Here is a 14,875-nt window from a genome sequence, read left to right as displayed (position 1 = left end):
CGTGGAGCCCGGCTCGTGGGGGCTTGGGGCAGGCTTCCCTGACCCAGTGGCCTCCCCAGGGGGCCCTTGCTGGGGTGAGGAGAGGCTGGCTGGTGGGCGGAGGTCCTGTACCCCTGCCTGCATTCCCTGACTGGCGCCTCCCCGGCCCGTGCGGGTGTGGACACGCCAGCTTCCCCCGCAGAGAGAGAAGCACAGGGGTTGGAAGACGGAAGTGGGGGTCCTTAGGGTCAGGCTAGTGACTGAGCGTTTCACGACAGACGCCCCTTCCTCTTCCTTTCTTTAAAATGACCGACAGCAAAGTTCTCCACCTCCTTTGGGTATTTTGGTGGGAACATTTTTAACTACTTGGTGAGATGCCACGGGCCCAGCACTTTCTGTTCCTGTGGGCTCAGGACATCTGACACCCAAAGATCTTTGTTTCCCTCCAGGTAGGAAACTCGCTCACCGAAAACAGCATCCCTGGTTCTCAGTACTGGGTAACGGCATCCACGCTCGGGGAGCAGAACTCCGTCCTCACCTAGCTCTGCCCCAAGGGACCCGGAGCTCAGACAGGCAAGGGCCACCGGCCCCCGCGCGTCCGCTCACAGACCCTCGTGTGCCAGTGTGTTGGCTTCTTGGTTGATTTCATCCCAAACCCGGGGCTTGTCTTCATTCGTGCTGATGTTAGTCAGATCCGCGGGGAGCTCTGTTCATCCTTATGAAGAAGCTCCCAAGTGTTCCGGGGCAGACACCTGCTTTGTCAAATATGCATGTCTGTTTCCCTTGCAGGTTGGGACATTACAGGAAGAGGCACCTCCTCCCAGAGGACAAATGTTGTTTCCCTAAAAGGATGCGTGAGATGCATAGAGTGTCGTTCAGAGCAGCACGGCCTGTCTTGCCTCGCCCTTGGCCGAGAGAAGTCTGATGAGAGCGACCAGGCGGGACCCCAGAGCCCCGGTTAATCCTGCAGACTGTGGTTACGGCAATTGTATCCTAGGAATTTGCCTGTGATACGTCCCGAGTCTTCAATCGCTCTCGGCATCCCGTTTTAAGGGATGGGAACAGAGGGATTTACAATGTATTAAATCATTTCCCCAACAATTAATTACCTCTTTGGATCATAACCCTGGATGTTGTGTTCTATACCCAAACAAAAGTCAGTTTCATACCATTAGAAAATTAATACACATAAATTCATACACATAAAAGCCAAAAGGCTCTGATCGTTAGCAAAATCTCCTTTGAGGCCAGTGTCTTCCCATGTTCTAGAATGAGTCTGAAGTGCCCCGGGCCTTTGTACGGAGAAGACGGAGGAGAAGCTGTGATCTTGAGGCTCTCTGCGTAGGAGGCGAGCTGCGTTATTTTGAAAGTGAGCGTAGGGCAGGAGCCTGTGAAATGCGGGGCTAGAAGGGGGTCTCGGAATAAGGCTGTGTCTGTGCTTCTGCGGCTGGCTGTGCGGGCTCCCCGGGCTGGTGCCGGTCAGGAGGCCGAGGGCCAAGGGCCGTCGCTCTGTGGCTCCCGTGGCCGCTGCGGTCTGCGTCCCCAGAGACACGGCTGTCAGAACGCAGAGCGGAACCGGATGCGGGCCTGGCCAGTGGCCTCTGTCCCCCATGATGCTCAGGCCACATGGGGGTGCCCGGCTGACGGGGGCCTGTGGGGCACCTGGGACAAGGTCCTAGCTCAAGGGTTTCTTAGCAACAGTGTGCCTGCATGCTGGACGGGAGGGCCTTCCCAACGTGCCCGGTTTCACCTCCAAGCCTGTTTTGTCTGAAATGGTGAGGCCACCATCAGTTGCTGTCCTGGGGGCCCTGATTCAGCCTGACAGGAGCCCAATCTCCCAGCCCCATGTGGACGGGGCTTGGGTGCTCCTGAGGCCACAGCCAGTCCAGGAAGTGGCCACAAAGCCCAGACACCAGTGGGCCCTGTAACGCTCTCCAATGGCCAGGAGGCATCTGACGGGACGCATTTCATCCCACAGCCTGGCTTGGCTGGCTCTCGGCCTGCAGCCCTGTGTCACGGAGGCACCGAGGTTACAAATCCCTGGGAACGGCCTCTAAGTCTCAAATGCCCGGGGCAGGGTCCAAGATCCGTCCCAGCCCCCCGCAGCTGCCCAGGCGGCTCCAGAGACTGTCGGAGAGGGGGCTGGTGGGACCCCGCCCGCCAGCTCGAGGTGGTGCTGGCGGAAGTCAGGTGTGCTCTGCCAAGGAGCCCCCCACCTCCTGGGCTCTGTCCATGGAATGCAAGCTGGGGAGGGAGCAGCTCATCACTCGGGAGCAGGGACACCCATGATTTTTGGTAACTGAGATTCAGAAACTCTACATCTGGGAGTCGGTTGATGCCAACGGGCAGCCGGACGGCTGATGGGAAAGGGCCTCTGAACGGGAGGGTTGAGGTGTAAAGATCCCTTCTTCCGAGCGTAGCCCTTCCCAACCCGTTAGGCTGGACCAGCCCGACGGCCAGTGCCCTTCCTCGGGCTCCCACGGAGAGACTGTGTGGGCAGCACCTGCATGTCAACATCACAGACAACAGGGAAGACATTTATTTTATATTTGGGAATCTGGGATTCTAGAATAAATGGAAAGGCTTCTTGCTGCAAAACGCCGCTCTCTGTGTGCACTGGAGTCTCCCCTGGGGCTGTGGCGTAGGCAGAGGTGACCAGAATGAGGGTGCCCGATGGGGTGAGAGCTTCGCCCCAGCGTCCCCACGAGCTGCTTCCAGAAATGCCTGTGTTCAGGGAACAGAGTGTGTCCCCAGGCCCCTTTCCCGGCACACATACCCTTGCTCATTTTGTCTGTCTGTCTGTCTCTGGCTCATTCTCTCCTGAAGCTGCTTTTGGGGGTGGGGGGGATGAAGAGCCTATAACTCTTTCCTTCTCTCTGGGCAGCACTGCTCCCCTAATGAGCACATGTGGTCCTTAAAATATTCCACATGTATTCCGGTGTCTCCAGACCCTGGTCACTACTCTCGGGCAGACCCGACTGCTTCGGGATTCGGGAAAGCCTGGCCGGTCGGCAAGGGAAAGGCAGATGCAAAAGAGCAGCTGGCCGGTGGCTACCAGCCCTGCCCGCGGCCTGGGGGGTGCAGGGTAAGAATGGGCTGCGGCCTCTGTCATCCTCTGCCCGGGAGTGTGTCCTGAACCTGCGCACGTGTGTGTGTGCACATGTGCTCCTACGTGTGTCCTGCTCTGCACGGTTTCACCTCCCACACAGTCCCTGGGTCCTTGGCTGCCGCCAGGGTACCGAACAGTGGCACCGTCGCCAGCCCCCACCCTGCCCTAAGAGGTCTCAGCAACTCCCCACCTTTTCGTAGATGGTCTGGCCTTGAGTGTGCTTGACTGAGGTTAGCAGGTCGACCCTCTTGCCCACTTGTTGGGACCGGGTTTCCCCAGACACAGATGTTCCATTTTAAGCCCCGGAAAATCCTAGGCCAAAGGCCGAGTTGATCACCAGGGGTTAGGTCCTCAAACGCTTTCTGAAAACCGGAGAGAGGGTGAGCCCCATAAGTAAAACACAGGCACAGTGTCCTGCTCTCTGCTCTCACACCCCCGTGGACATCCTGTCTCCCCACGGACGCCCTTCCCTGCAGCCTAGGCCAAACCACGACTGTGAGCCTGGTCGGGAGCAAATGGGTCAGCGCAGGTGGGAGCTCACTGCCGCGCCCGTGGCCGTTCCACAAGTGAGGTGAGGCTGCTTGACGCAGACCACAGGCAGCGCCCGAGAGAGAAGTGCTTCGCTGAGGGGACCTCCTCCCAGCGGGGGCTAGAGGGGCCACGGCGCTGGGTGCCGCCGTGGTCGGGGCCACGGCAGAGAGGAGCCAAGGGCTGGACTAGGGAGGGGCCGTTCCCCGAGCCGTGGCCCCTGCCCGGAACCTGCTTCTCCCCCAAAGATGCCTCCGTCCAGCCCGGCCAGCCCTGGACACCAAACCGCCCCCACCGAGGTTTTAGGAGAGACCGTTGGGCGGGGCTGAAGGCCCGGGAGCCGGCCAGGAAGGAAGGACAGACAGCGGCCACCGCCACGGAGGGAAACTGTCGGAACAAGGGGAGCCCACGGGGATCAGCGTCTCCTAATGAGCACGTTGTCGGGCGATTTCACTCTAATTTTTGCTTAATAAGGCTGGTTTGAGACGTAATTTTGAGGATCCACGCCTCCGCTAGACCTGCTCGTCACGGTGACGGGCCTCTCTCCGGCACTGTGGGGGTGTGTCGCTTCATTAATACCGCTCTGGAAGGTGGCTGTGCTGACAGATGAGGGACGCCGATGGCCTTTCAAGGATACCGACTTCATTAAGCAGCCTCATTACGGCGGCCGAGGGCTAAATATGTCATTTTAAAGGGAATGCTCGGCTTTCAGTGGCTTCCCCTCCCCCTCCCCCCACCTAAGTGAACGAATACTGTTTCCAAAATAATCACAAATGAACGACAAGGTCAGAGGCTCCTCCGTGGGCTCCAGCCAGCGTTTACCCAGCGCCCGGGGCCGGACGGCGGAGCAGAGCGCCGCGGGCAGCAGGATGGCGGCGGGGGCGGCGCGGGGGGGGCGACCCCCTCTCCTCCTAGTGCCGACGGACCCATGGGCATTGAGGGACCCATACCAGGGGCTTCGCTCTCCCCAGTCCCACGTCAGCTTTGTGGTCGGCTGCCTGGTCCCCACGGTCTGCCGGAGGCACGCTCTGCGCCAGGAGAGGGGGGGCATTTCGCGAGCGGTCCCCGTCCCCCCCGCAGGGCCAGCCGCTGAAGGGGTGGCCCGCCGTCTCCCAGTGTGACTGTCTCCTGTCGGTGTTGTGGTAAGACAGACCTAACTGGCTGACGTTTCAGCGAGGTGAGGACTCCGTCCAGTGACGGTGAAGGGTGTTCTCAGCGCCGTGCGGCCGTCGCCACTGCTCCTTCCGGAAGGCCCGTCTTCCATCTGTAATTTGACTGGTTTCAAGCCGGGCTCGTTAGGGTACAACGTGCATCCAGTAAAACACGTGCTTGGACGCACCGCTCAGGAACGTGGGAACCTCGCGCAGCTGGGGAACCGCCGCCGCGGCCAAGATAGAGAAGGCTGCCATCACCCCGGGAGGCCTTCCTGCGCATGCCACCCCCGGCCGGCCGCGGGCTTTCTGGGCCTAGAGTCTTGCTTTGTTCCAGAACATCTCCTAGGGAGGGATTGTTCACAGGTGGCCTCGGCATAGCGCATGTGAGGCTGTCCGGGGTCCGCTCTCTGTGCCTCAGTCTTACCATCTGCAAAGTGGGGTGGTAATCTCAGTAGCATATGGGGTTTTGAGGGAGCTGTACGAGGTGTTTTCATAAATCTTAGCACCATACCTGCCCTACCTCAATTTTTGCAGAAGCCTCGCATGGGCCACTGTGACGTGAAGAGACTTCTTGGGTAAAGTGAGTAGGCCAACCCTAGTCTTTACAGAAAGACCTGCTTGGGGTGTATCGACATTTCCCAAGACAGTTCTAGCTGTGGCTCCTGCGGGACAGGGTCCCAGCACCATCCATGCTGACCTCTCTCGGAGGCAGCCTGCGTGTCCCCCACGCTTCCTCCCCTTCTCAGAGACAAGTCTTTTGGGTTAAGACTCACATGGCACTGGGGCACCTGGGTGGCTCAGAGGGTTGGGTGCTGCCTTCGGCTCAGATCATGATCCCTGGGTTCTAGGATTGGGCCCCGAGTCAGGCTCCCTGTTTGGCAGGGAGCCTGCTTCCCTGTCTCCACCTGCTAATGCTCTCCGTCACTATCTCTGTCTCTCTCTCTCTCTCTCTCAAATAAGTTAATTAATTAAATTTTTTTTAAAAACACACGGCACGCCTGGCTGCCGGTGGTGGTCTCTGTGACAGGTGAGAGGGGCCAAGAGGTGGCAAGGAGCCACTGAGGTGGCCCGTACTCAGGAAGGGGAGACGAAGCCAGGTACCCCTCCCCGCCCCTTGCTTGTGAAGGGCCTGGGACGGGGGTCCTGCACGGATTGAATAGGACGTGACAGTTGTGATCGGGGAGGGGGCCCTGAGGAGTGCCCGGCCGGGATGGCCTCGTGATATCACTTTCCCTCTACTGCGTCAGCCGGCATTAGCCCAAAGCCACCCCAGACCCTCCTGGGGCGCTCAGGAAGCCGTCTGCACAACCTCGTCATGAGACAGGAAACGCCTGCGGCACATGCACAGTGACAGAAACGTCCAGACAGCGGACACGGCCGGGCACGGTGGGAGGGCCTTCATCCTCCTCAGACCAGGTGCCAACCGCCTCCTCCGGTCATACCAACAATGTGAGGGTCATCAGGGTGAGTCGCCAACGTCACGCGGGGCCTGGCTGCAAGTGACCCGAGCGTCCGTGGCCGCGCCTTTGTGTGAGGGCCCCAAACGTCAGTGGGGAGCTATCTTCATAAACAGGAGGCATTCATAATCCCCTGTGTGGCAGCTCAGTGATCTGCCCAGCGACGAGGGAACGTTCCAGATGAGGCTATGATGACGTTTCCGCACGGAGCGACCCGAGGTAAATCTTTGCAATTTCCATTTTGTGGAGATTTAATATAGACTGCTGCCCTGTTGCTGGCTCCCATTTAATCCGAGGTCACTCATTAAATGGAGACGGGCAGACGTCGGTGGGCCGGGCCTGTGGGCTGAGCTGCGGGTTGGCCTCCCCGGCACCCGTCCCAGATGGGCGGCTGCTGCCCTCGATCTGCGACGGGCGCTAATCTGAAACCTTGACCTGCTTCTCTGCACATTCCACATATTACATGCGACCTGGACACCCATGATGGAAGGCTGTGCGGCCGCCACCAGGAACCAGAGACAGTCACGCTCACGGACCCGGAGTTTCCAAGATTTACCAAGTAAAAGCGTGACCAGAAGCACTGTCTATAACAGGCTGATTGCCGTCCTACAGGAAGAAAACTGGCGCAGCTATAGATCTTTCTGGAGGGAGCAGGGACATGGCCTGCCGCAGGGCTTCTGCAGAGGAGGCTCCGGGCCCGCAGGCCAGAAGAGAGGGAGCCCGGCCCCCAGCAGCACCTCTATACTGAGTCGTCTCCCCACACTGTGAATATCTTTTCTTAACACCAGGAAGCAGGGGCACCTGGCGGACTCTGGATTCTGGCTCAGGTCCTGACCCAAGTGTTGTGGGCTCGAGCCCTGGATCTGCTTCCGCCAGGGGAGGGTCTGCTTAAGGTTCTCTCCCTCCGCTCCTCCCCCGCTCACACACTCTCTCTCTCTCTAAAATAAATAAATAAATCTTAATTACAAAACAAAACAAACAAGCAAAAAAAAAACCCCAAACCAGAAAGCAGCAGTTGTGGGCCAAGCGGAGGCTCTGGTCCTAACCCTGGGCCTTGCGGTATTATGCAGACGGGAAACTGTGCCATCAAGTTAAGGGCCTGGAGAAGAGGCACCTGACCTGGACGCCCCAGCTGGCTCCCAAGTGAGCGACGGTGGAGGGAGTCCGGGGAGCTGGTGTGGGGGGCAGGGGGTGGCCATGAGCCTGGGTGGACAGCCAGCCGCAGGGCAGGAGGAGGCCAGGGCGATCCTGTCCCAGAGCCTGCGGAGGTGGCCCAGCAGCACTGACCCGCTCTCTGGGGATCACAGACTTCGGCCCCACAGCAGCAGGAGAACCCTGACCCTGACTCCTGCAGGGGAGGTGGAGAGGTCTACACTCGGTGGGCACAGGCCCACCTGCGCCTCCAATGGCAGAGTCCCATTCCCCCACATGACCTGTGTCCTCCAGAGGAGGACACGTGGCCGTGGCTGCTCCAGGACCCTCGCCACAAGCGTGTCCATGAGATCCCCCCGGGATGCGTGTACGTGCGATCCCCCGCGTCGTGGCGGCTCCACGGCACAGCCCGGCCGTCCCGCTGCGTCTGCCTGGCGCCCTTGTCGGGGCTGCTGGAGGGTTGGGGCTTCGCGGTACTGACCAAGCGGAGCTTGGTGGGTGCCCTCCGTGGCGCGCGCAGCGGACATCACCTGGCAGGTGGTGTGAGGGACGGAGAGGCGGCCACGTCACTCACCGGGGCTGGAGGAGCCAGAGCGCAGTCTCCGCTTCAGCAAGCCAGGCAGGGTCCTGGGACACAGGTGATGTCCCACGGTGGGGACTTGGCAGGGGTCCTGAGCCCTCCAACGGGCAGCTGAGGTCTGCTGAGCCTCTGACCGATGGGGTCACAGGAGTCCTCACTCCAGCCAGTGGGGAAGACGTGTCACAACAAAGGAGTCAGCTGGGGACCCCAGGCGAGAGGCCCAGAGCCCACCCCACCATTTTATTCCGGCCTGGATACCTGGCTGGGCCCCTCGCGGGCGCATCGAAGGTCTGTTGCTGCATAACAAAGCAGTCCCAGACGCCGCAGCCTAAAACAATCATGTCACGGTTCGCAAGGGTCCGCATTCAGGAGTGGCCCGCTGGGCAGTTCCGGGCAGGGACTCCCCTGAGGTTGCTGGCGGAGGCTCTGGTCACCTGAAGGGTCTGGGAATCCCCTTCCAAGGAGGCCCCCTCATGGGGCCCGTGGCCGCCTCAGGTTCTCGCCGCGTGGCCTCTCCCCGGGGCACCCGGCTGGCCCCCCGCGAGCTTTGGCTCACACCCTCATCTGGTGACTCACAGCTTCCTCTCCCCCCGCGGTGCTCAGAGGACGCCTCGGTCCAGCTCACATTCAGCAAGAGGGAATTAAAGCCTCCTTCTGAGGGGACAGTTTTCCCAGAAAGCTGCGCCTTGTTAAGAGCACACACTGGGTCAGTTCACTCAGGGATTTGAAGAAAAGACCCCCTTCCTGTACATAAAATTGTCCCCCCGCAAACGAGCATAGGGCCTGGATTTCACCTTCAGACGTTTGTTTGTTTGAGTTAAGCTTGAGTTAAGCTCCGGCGTGGGGCCGGGCGTCCCCAGGGACCCCTGCTGAGGAAGCTCCTTTCTGGGTCCTTCCCCAGAGCACGTTGCTGTCCTCGGTCTAGGGGTCTTTGTTGACCATCCTTGCAGACAGTGACCTGTGTCCCCTGGGCCACCCGTGTCCCCATGGCCCCAGGTTCAGCGCCTGCGTGGTGCTCGGGTGTGAGGCACTGCATAAGTGACGAGGTTGCTTCCTGGCCTTCAGCGGGACCCCCTCCTCAGACCACACTGGGTCTCCCAGATGTCTCCCGGGGTCCCTCTGTCCCCCGGCGCGCTGCCCCAGGGGTGGCAGGCTGGGGGAAGACACGCAGATCCACTGGTTCTGTCAGTCCCCTGGTACTGCCTTTTATTGGCAGTAATAAATGCCTGTGCTAATTAACGGAATGGGTTTAACAGCCGTGATGACTGTCACAGGAGTGGCCCTTCTGGGTCTTACATAAAACCCTCAAAGATAAAATTTCCTCTGCGGCGTTTTCATTAAGTTTCCATTGTTCTGAAATGAAGCAGAGCTATGCTAGAACATTCTCAAGGGGCTGCGGGAGTCCCACATCTATGCTTGGCTTGGGAATAGGGTGTGGGGCAGGGTGTGGCCCTCAGATCCCGGGATCTGGAACGTGTCCTCAGCACCCGTCCCTTCCCGGCGGTGGAGACCAGACTACAAACGGAACACTGACACCCCCAACAGAGCCAGAGGTCTAGACAAGCCTCTGGCCGCCTGCACCTCAGTGTCCCGGTCTGTGGGGGGGACATGAAGACCCTCCAGGCTGGGGAGGTGCACGCCTGACCTGCTCAGGGTCCCTGGGCAGCATGTAGGGAATGGGGTCCCTGGAAACCGACTCGTGCAGCTGGTGCATTTTCTCTCCCAAGTGGATCAGCTCCCGGACTTATCCGGGACCTTTGCTTGGTCACCAGCGCCCATGCCAACTGCCCACTGACCCCTTGCAGCCGGTAGAGAGGACACAGGCAGCCACGCTTCCCAGATGTAGGGACAGGAGCCTCCAAGGTTAGGGTGCAGAAGCCCTAAAGCAGAGCCCATCCCAAGTGCAGCCTGGGCCCTCCCTCTGCAGAGGGAGGTGCTCCTGACCTGGAGGTCGACAGGGTTGGAAGCTGACCAGGGGGCCATGGACCAGGATACTAGTTTCCACCATCGCTCATCCACACACTAACAAGTTAGTGGCACAAACCAGAGTAGGACTGAGGGTACCTCGTCAGCAAACCAACTGTCTCAACTGCTGTCTCCACCTCAGTATCTCAGACCCACGCACGACCACCAGAAGGGGCTTGTTGAAAATCACGCACCTGGATTTTCGAAAACTGAGCTCAGACTTCTGCTAATTCTTCTTTTTTTATTAAGATTTTTATTTATTTATTAGAGAGAGAGGGACACCGAGAGACCGAACATATAGGCAGGGGGAGTGGGAGGATCATGACCTGAGCCGAAGGCAGACACGTAATGACTGAGCCCCCCAGGGACCCAACTTCCTGCTAATTCTGAGAGTTGTTCTGCCTGGCTGCTCTCAGCTTGCATTTCTCTCCCCGGCCTCCCAACCCCCACCCAGGGCCACTCTCTTCCTGTCAGCGTGGGGAGAAGTCCACGTCACGTGAGGTCTGGCCCAACCTTTCCCTCCACCCAGGAGGGGACTGTGACCTCTGGGTGTCCCCACCCGTCCCTCGGATACCTCCACAGACTTGGGAGGCAGCTCGCCAGCAAGCGGTTACTCTTCGTCAACTGAAGCCAAGAGCGGAGGCTGCAGATCAGCGCCCAAGCCGCTGCTGGCCTTTCTGTAAACCGCCAGGCCAGCCCCAGCAAGGCGCTCCCCGGCCACCAGCAGGCCCAGCCACGAATCATGAATATTGATGGCACGGCCTTTGTGAGGAGCGTCCCGCTCCGGCCTCCGCAGAGCGGTGGGCTCCGAGATCTCCCCGGCTTTGTTGAGTGTCAGGACGCACGGCGGCGACAGATGGACATTCGCCTCCAAACCTCCGTGCACCCAAGCACAGCACAAAGGGGCCCGGGATGTTTTCAATATCACACACTTGCCTCGGGGCCTGTCTTCAATCCCATTTACCGAGGGCTGGGGCTTTTTTTCATCAGTCAAATGCCTTAAGCACTTTGTCAACTTGGACATCTGGCCGCACGGCAAAAATTATTTTATTTGCTAAAATATTTAATAGTGTGGCAGGGTTTTGCTGGAGACCTGGGCCTTCATGGCACTTGCGGGCACGCAGCGGCGCCGGCCAAGAACCACGGGCCCTCGAGGTGGACCTGGCTCTTCCCGCTGGAGGAGGGAGAATGTGCTCCCCTCAGCGCCTGGCGATGGCTTTGTGGTCCACCCTCCCTCGGCACAGTGAGGATCTGGGAAGTCCGAACACAGTTGAAAATGGGCTCCAATAAGCCCTAGACACACGCGTCCACAGCGGCACTGTCACCACACTGCTTGGTGCTGCTTGGGACCAAGATGTAGCCGAGGATGAAATCAGCCCAAACGCCCATCCGCCAGCGAACGCATAAACGGAATGTGCTCTGTCTCGACAGTGGTTCATTCTTCACCATAATGAGGATGGAGTTATGGCCCACTCTGGTGTGGATGGGCACTGAGAGCATGGCACTAAGCAGGAAGCCAGGCACGAAAGGCCACAGAGCATGTGATCCGACTTCACCAAGTGTCCACAAGAGGCAAACGGAGAGGACGGAAGGTAGAGGCACGGCTTCCAGGAGCTAGGGGAACGGGGCAGGGCCAGCGGCAGGCATGGGCTGGTATTCAGGGGAGGCAAGAAGGTTCTGGAACTAGACAGTGAGGATTGCACAACATTAAAGAGCACCCGGGCAGCTCAGTTGGTGAAGCCTCTGCCTTCGGCTCAGGTCATGATCTCAGGGTCCTGGGATGGAGCCCCGCATTGGGCTCTCTGCTCAGTGGGGAGCCTGCTTCTCCCTCTCCTTCTGCCCCTCCCCCTGCCCGTGCTCTGTGTCAAATGAATAAATAAAATCTTTAAAAATAAATAAATAAAATATAAAAATGCTTAAAATCGTAAATTTGTCAGAAACAGTCACAAAGTTGACACGGTGCTGGTATTGATTGTAATGGCCTTGAACCTGATCATCAGAGGTCATTCATAATCAAGGAAGTGCGCTGAGTGTCCAGCATAGCTCTCTCCCGAGGCCACAGTAATGAACAAAACAGTTGGCTTTGGTCCTGCAGAACGCACTGCTGAGAGCAGGCATGGACAGAAATCAGATAAGTCAGCCTGAGTAGAAGGAAGTCTTCCTGGAGGAGGTGGTGTTAGGCTGAGCTCAGGACGATGGTGGGGGGGCAGTCCAGGCAGGGGGACAGCAGGTGTGGGGAGGCCCTGAGAAAGCAGTGTGGCTCTTGGGGACAAGAGAAGGATGACTGGGGTGGAGAATAAAGGTACCCTGATCCTGCCCCGGGAGAAGTGGGTCACCCATGTAGAAAGAAGGTGGACCCCAGGGCAGTTTGCATGCCCCCTTGTGCCCTTCCCTGAGCCTGAGCGCCTCCCGTGTCCCAGACCTGGTGAAGCTCTTCCGTCACGGCCCCCACCCTTCCCTGCAGAGGACACTGCGGTGTAGGGAGGCTGGGTCACGGGGAACACCATGCACCTTCCAGGTGAGGCGTCAAGCCTGCCTCAGGGCTACAGGGAGTCCCTTCCAGTGCCTGCTCCAGAAAACACCCCCAGGCATAAGACTCCTGACAAGTCCCAAGAAACTGGCCAAAGTCTGTGGTGTGACAGCCAGCTCCCAGGAAGCGGAGGTCCCCGGTGTCATGCAGAGTTCTCAGCCCTGGTGAGGACCTGTCTCCATCCTACACCCTTTCCTGGGCCACCTGAAGAGGCCATCACCAGGCACACAGTGCGTCATGGCCTTGCAGGAGCAACCAAGCAACCTATGTGTGCTTCTGCCTCAGACTGGCCTCCTCTTGCCGGCCAGCAGAGAAGGGCTCCGGCCCCAGAGCCACACAGTCTGAGGACCCCATCCGCCAATGCCTGAGCCTGGGGGATGGCTCAGAGCAGTAGATGCTGCCATCTGCATCTGCCCAGAGCACCAGAAGTCCTCACCCAGGGCCAGGCTGACAGGAGACACAACAAAGGACACAGAGGAGGGCCAGATCCCGAACACCAAGGGGAAACGGAGCCCTCTCCAGTCTGGAGGGACTGCCAGGCCTCAGAGGCTGGCGTAGGGGGCACAGTAGGCGGCGCCTTCTGGGGTGATGGTCTGGGTCGCTCACGATCCTGTCCCCAGAGAGGCCAACAGCCAGTGAGCAGGGTCGCTGCACCCAGCCGGCCTCAGATGGGCCCACCCCACCCTCTTCAGGCCCATTGCCTCCCTCCAGGCCTGTCCCTGCCCCTATGCTCGCTGCCCCTCTCCCCCACCTCCTGCCTGCCCGCATGTCTGCAGGCGCTGGGTGGGAGGTCAGAGACGGACCCATTTGACCCCATGGGAGGTTGGCCAAGGCACCTCTGTCCCCCTGGATCCATCCCTAACCCTAGCGCAGGACTTTCTGGGGAGTTGGAGGAGCAAAGAAGATTCCCGAGGCTTCCACATACCCAAGAAGCACTCCTAGACCATTTCCCCCGATACCGCCCAGAGGGGCCTTGGCCTGCAGCCCCCCACACAGTCCTGGCTTCTGCACCCTGTTATCAGAGCCCAAACCTCCTACCATCTCTTCCCCATCACCGTCGGGGGGGCCTACTCCGGCTTCCCCGCCCAGGCCAGTCCGTGTCTCCATCCCACGGGGTGCTGGGCAGGGCCCCATCCTAGACGCCTGGCTTCAGCTCCTCGGACAGGCCCAAAGGCCTGGGGTGCCCAGCGAGGACTGTGGAAGGGGTTCAGGCTGGTCCACCCCACCTCCCAAAGGGCACAGCCGCCAGACAAGACTTCTCTGCGGAGGAGGATAGCAGCAGGGGCAGCACCTGCTCCACTGGCCCCAAGGGGAGGAGGCATCGCAGCCCACACGCCCACGCCACTGCCCACTCTGGACGCTGTGTCCTCCACCAGCTTCTTCAAACAGGGACATTTGTTCTCCTCTCAAGGAGACCGGCTCCTGGGGATGAACCTTCATGTCCCCATGAAGGCACCAGCAGACGTGAACTGGGCTGCCAAGGCCACCCTCAACGTGGCTGAGTGTCTCAGGCTGACGCCGGGTCCCTTGAGTACCCCCCAGCTCTGTGGCCGCGTCCTCGTGGGTCTGGGCCCCGCCCCCCCCCCCCCCCGCCAGCAGCGCCAGGACCCCAGCCGGCTGGTTTGGGCTCTGCTGTCCTCTTACCTTTAGATGTTCAGCAGCATGAATATTCTGATTTTTTATTGAAAACTAATTTGGAGTTCTCACTCTCTAAGGGGCTTCTAATCACCAAAAACCGCCTACGGCAAGAGTTGATTGACAGGCCAACCGTGGCCACTTCTGAAGAACAAATTGGCCATTGGCAGTGCCACAGACAAAGGGAAATGCCAAGGGCTTGTTATTTATGAGCTATTAGGGAGAATGCAATCAGCATCTGCTTCCCACATGGGCAAAAACACCTGTCAGACATCAGGAGACCATAAAACAACACACGTTTAATAGTTACTTTGTTTAAAAAGTCATTAAAATTGAATGTCAGCTAAAACTTAGGAAAACATTTATTCTTCAAACCCCTTTGAATCTTGCCAGTGAGCACAAGACAGGGCCAATTCTGCCTGGTACAGGCACACAAGTGTGTCAACGGGGAGGGGGCTCCCCGGGGCAGCATCAGGGACAGAGCAAGGCTAGAGGGAGGACCCTGTCCAGCAGGGCCTGGGATGAATCCCACCCCGGGCCTGTCGGGGCAGGGTTGTCTGTCTCCGCTGCCTCAGGCGCAGCTGGCTGGACAGGACGCACCCCTGTCGGGGCCCCCACTAGGTCTGGAGAGCAGCCCATCCCCATGGCTGGCCACCCTGGCTGTCCCCACCTGCTGTCCTCCCCCTGCAGAGTCCTCGTGCCGTGCTGACAGCTGAGGAGGTGGGCTCTCTGCCCACAGGGAGTCAGGGGCAGGGCCCTCGCTTTCACCTCCACGAGAGCTGCTGA

This window comes from Mustela nigripes, chromosome 7 (assembly GCF_022355385.1).
Source record: "Mustela nigripes isolate SB6536 chromosome 7, MUSNIG.SB6536, whole genome shotgun sequence".
NCBI lineage: Eukaryota > Metazoa > Chordata > Mammalia > Carnivora > Mustelidae > Mustela > Mustela nigripes.
This window is presented reverse-complemented; position numbering follows the sequence as displayed.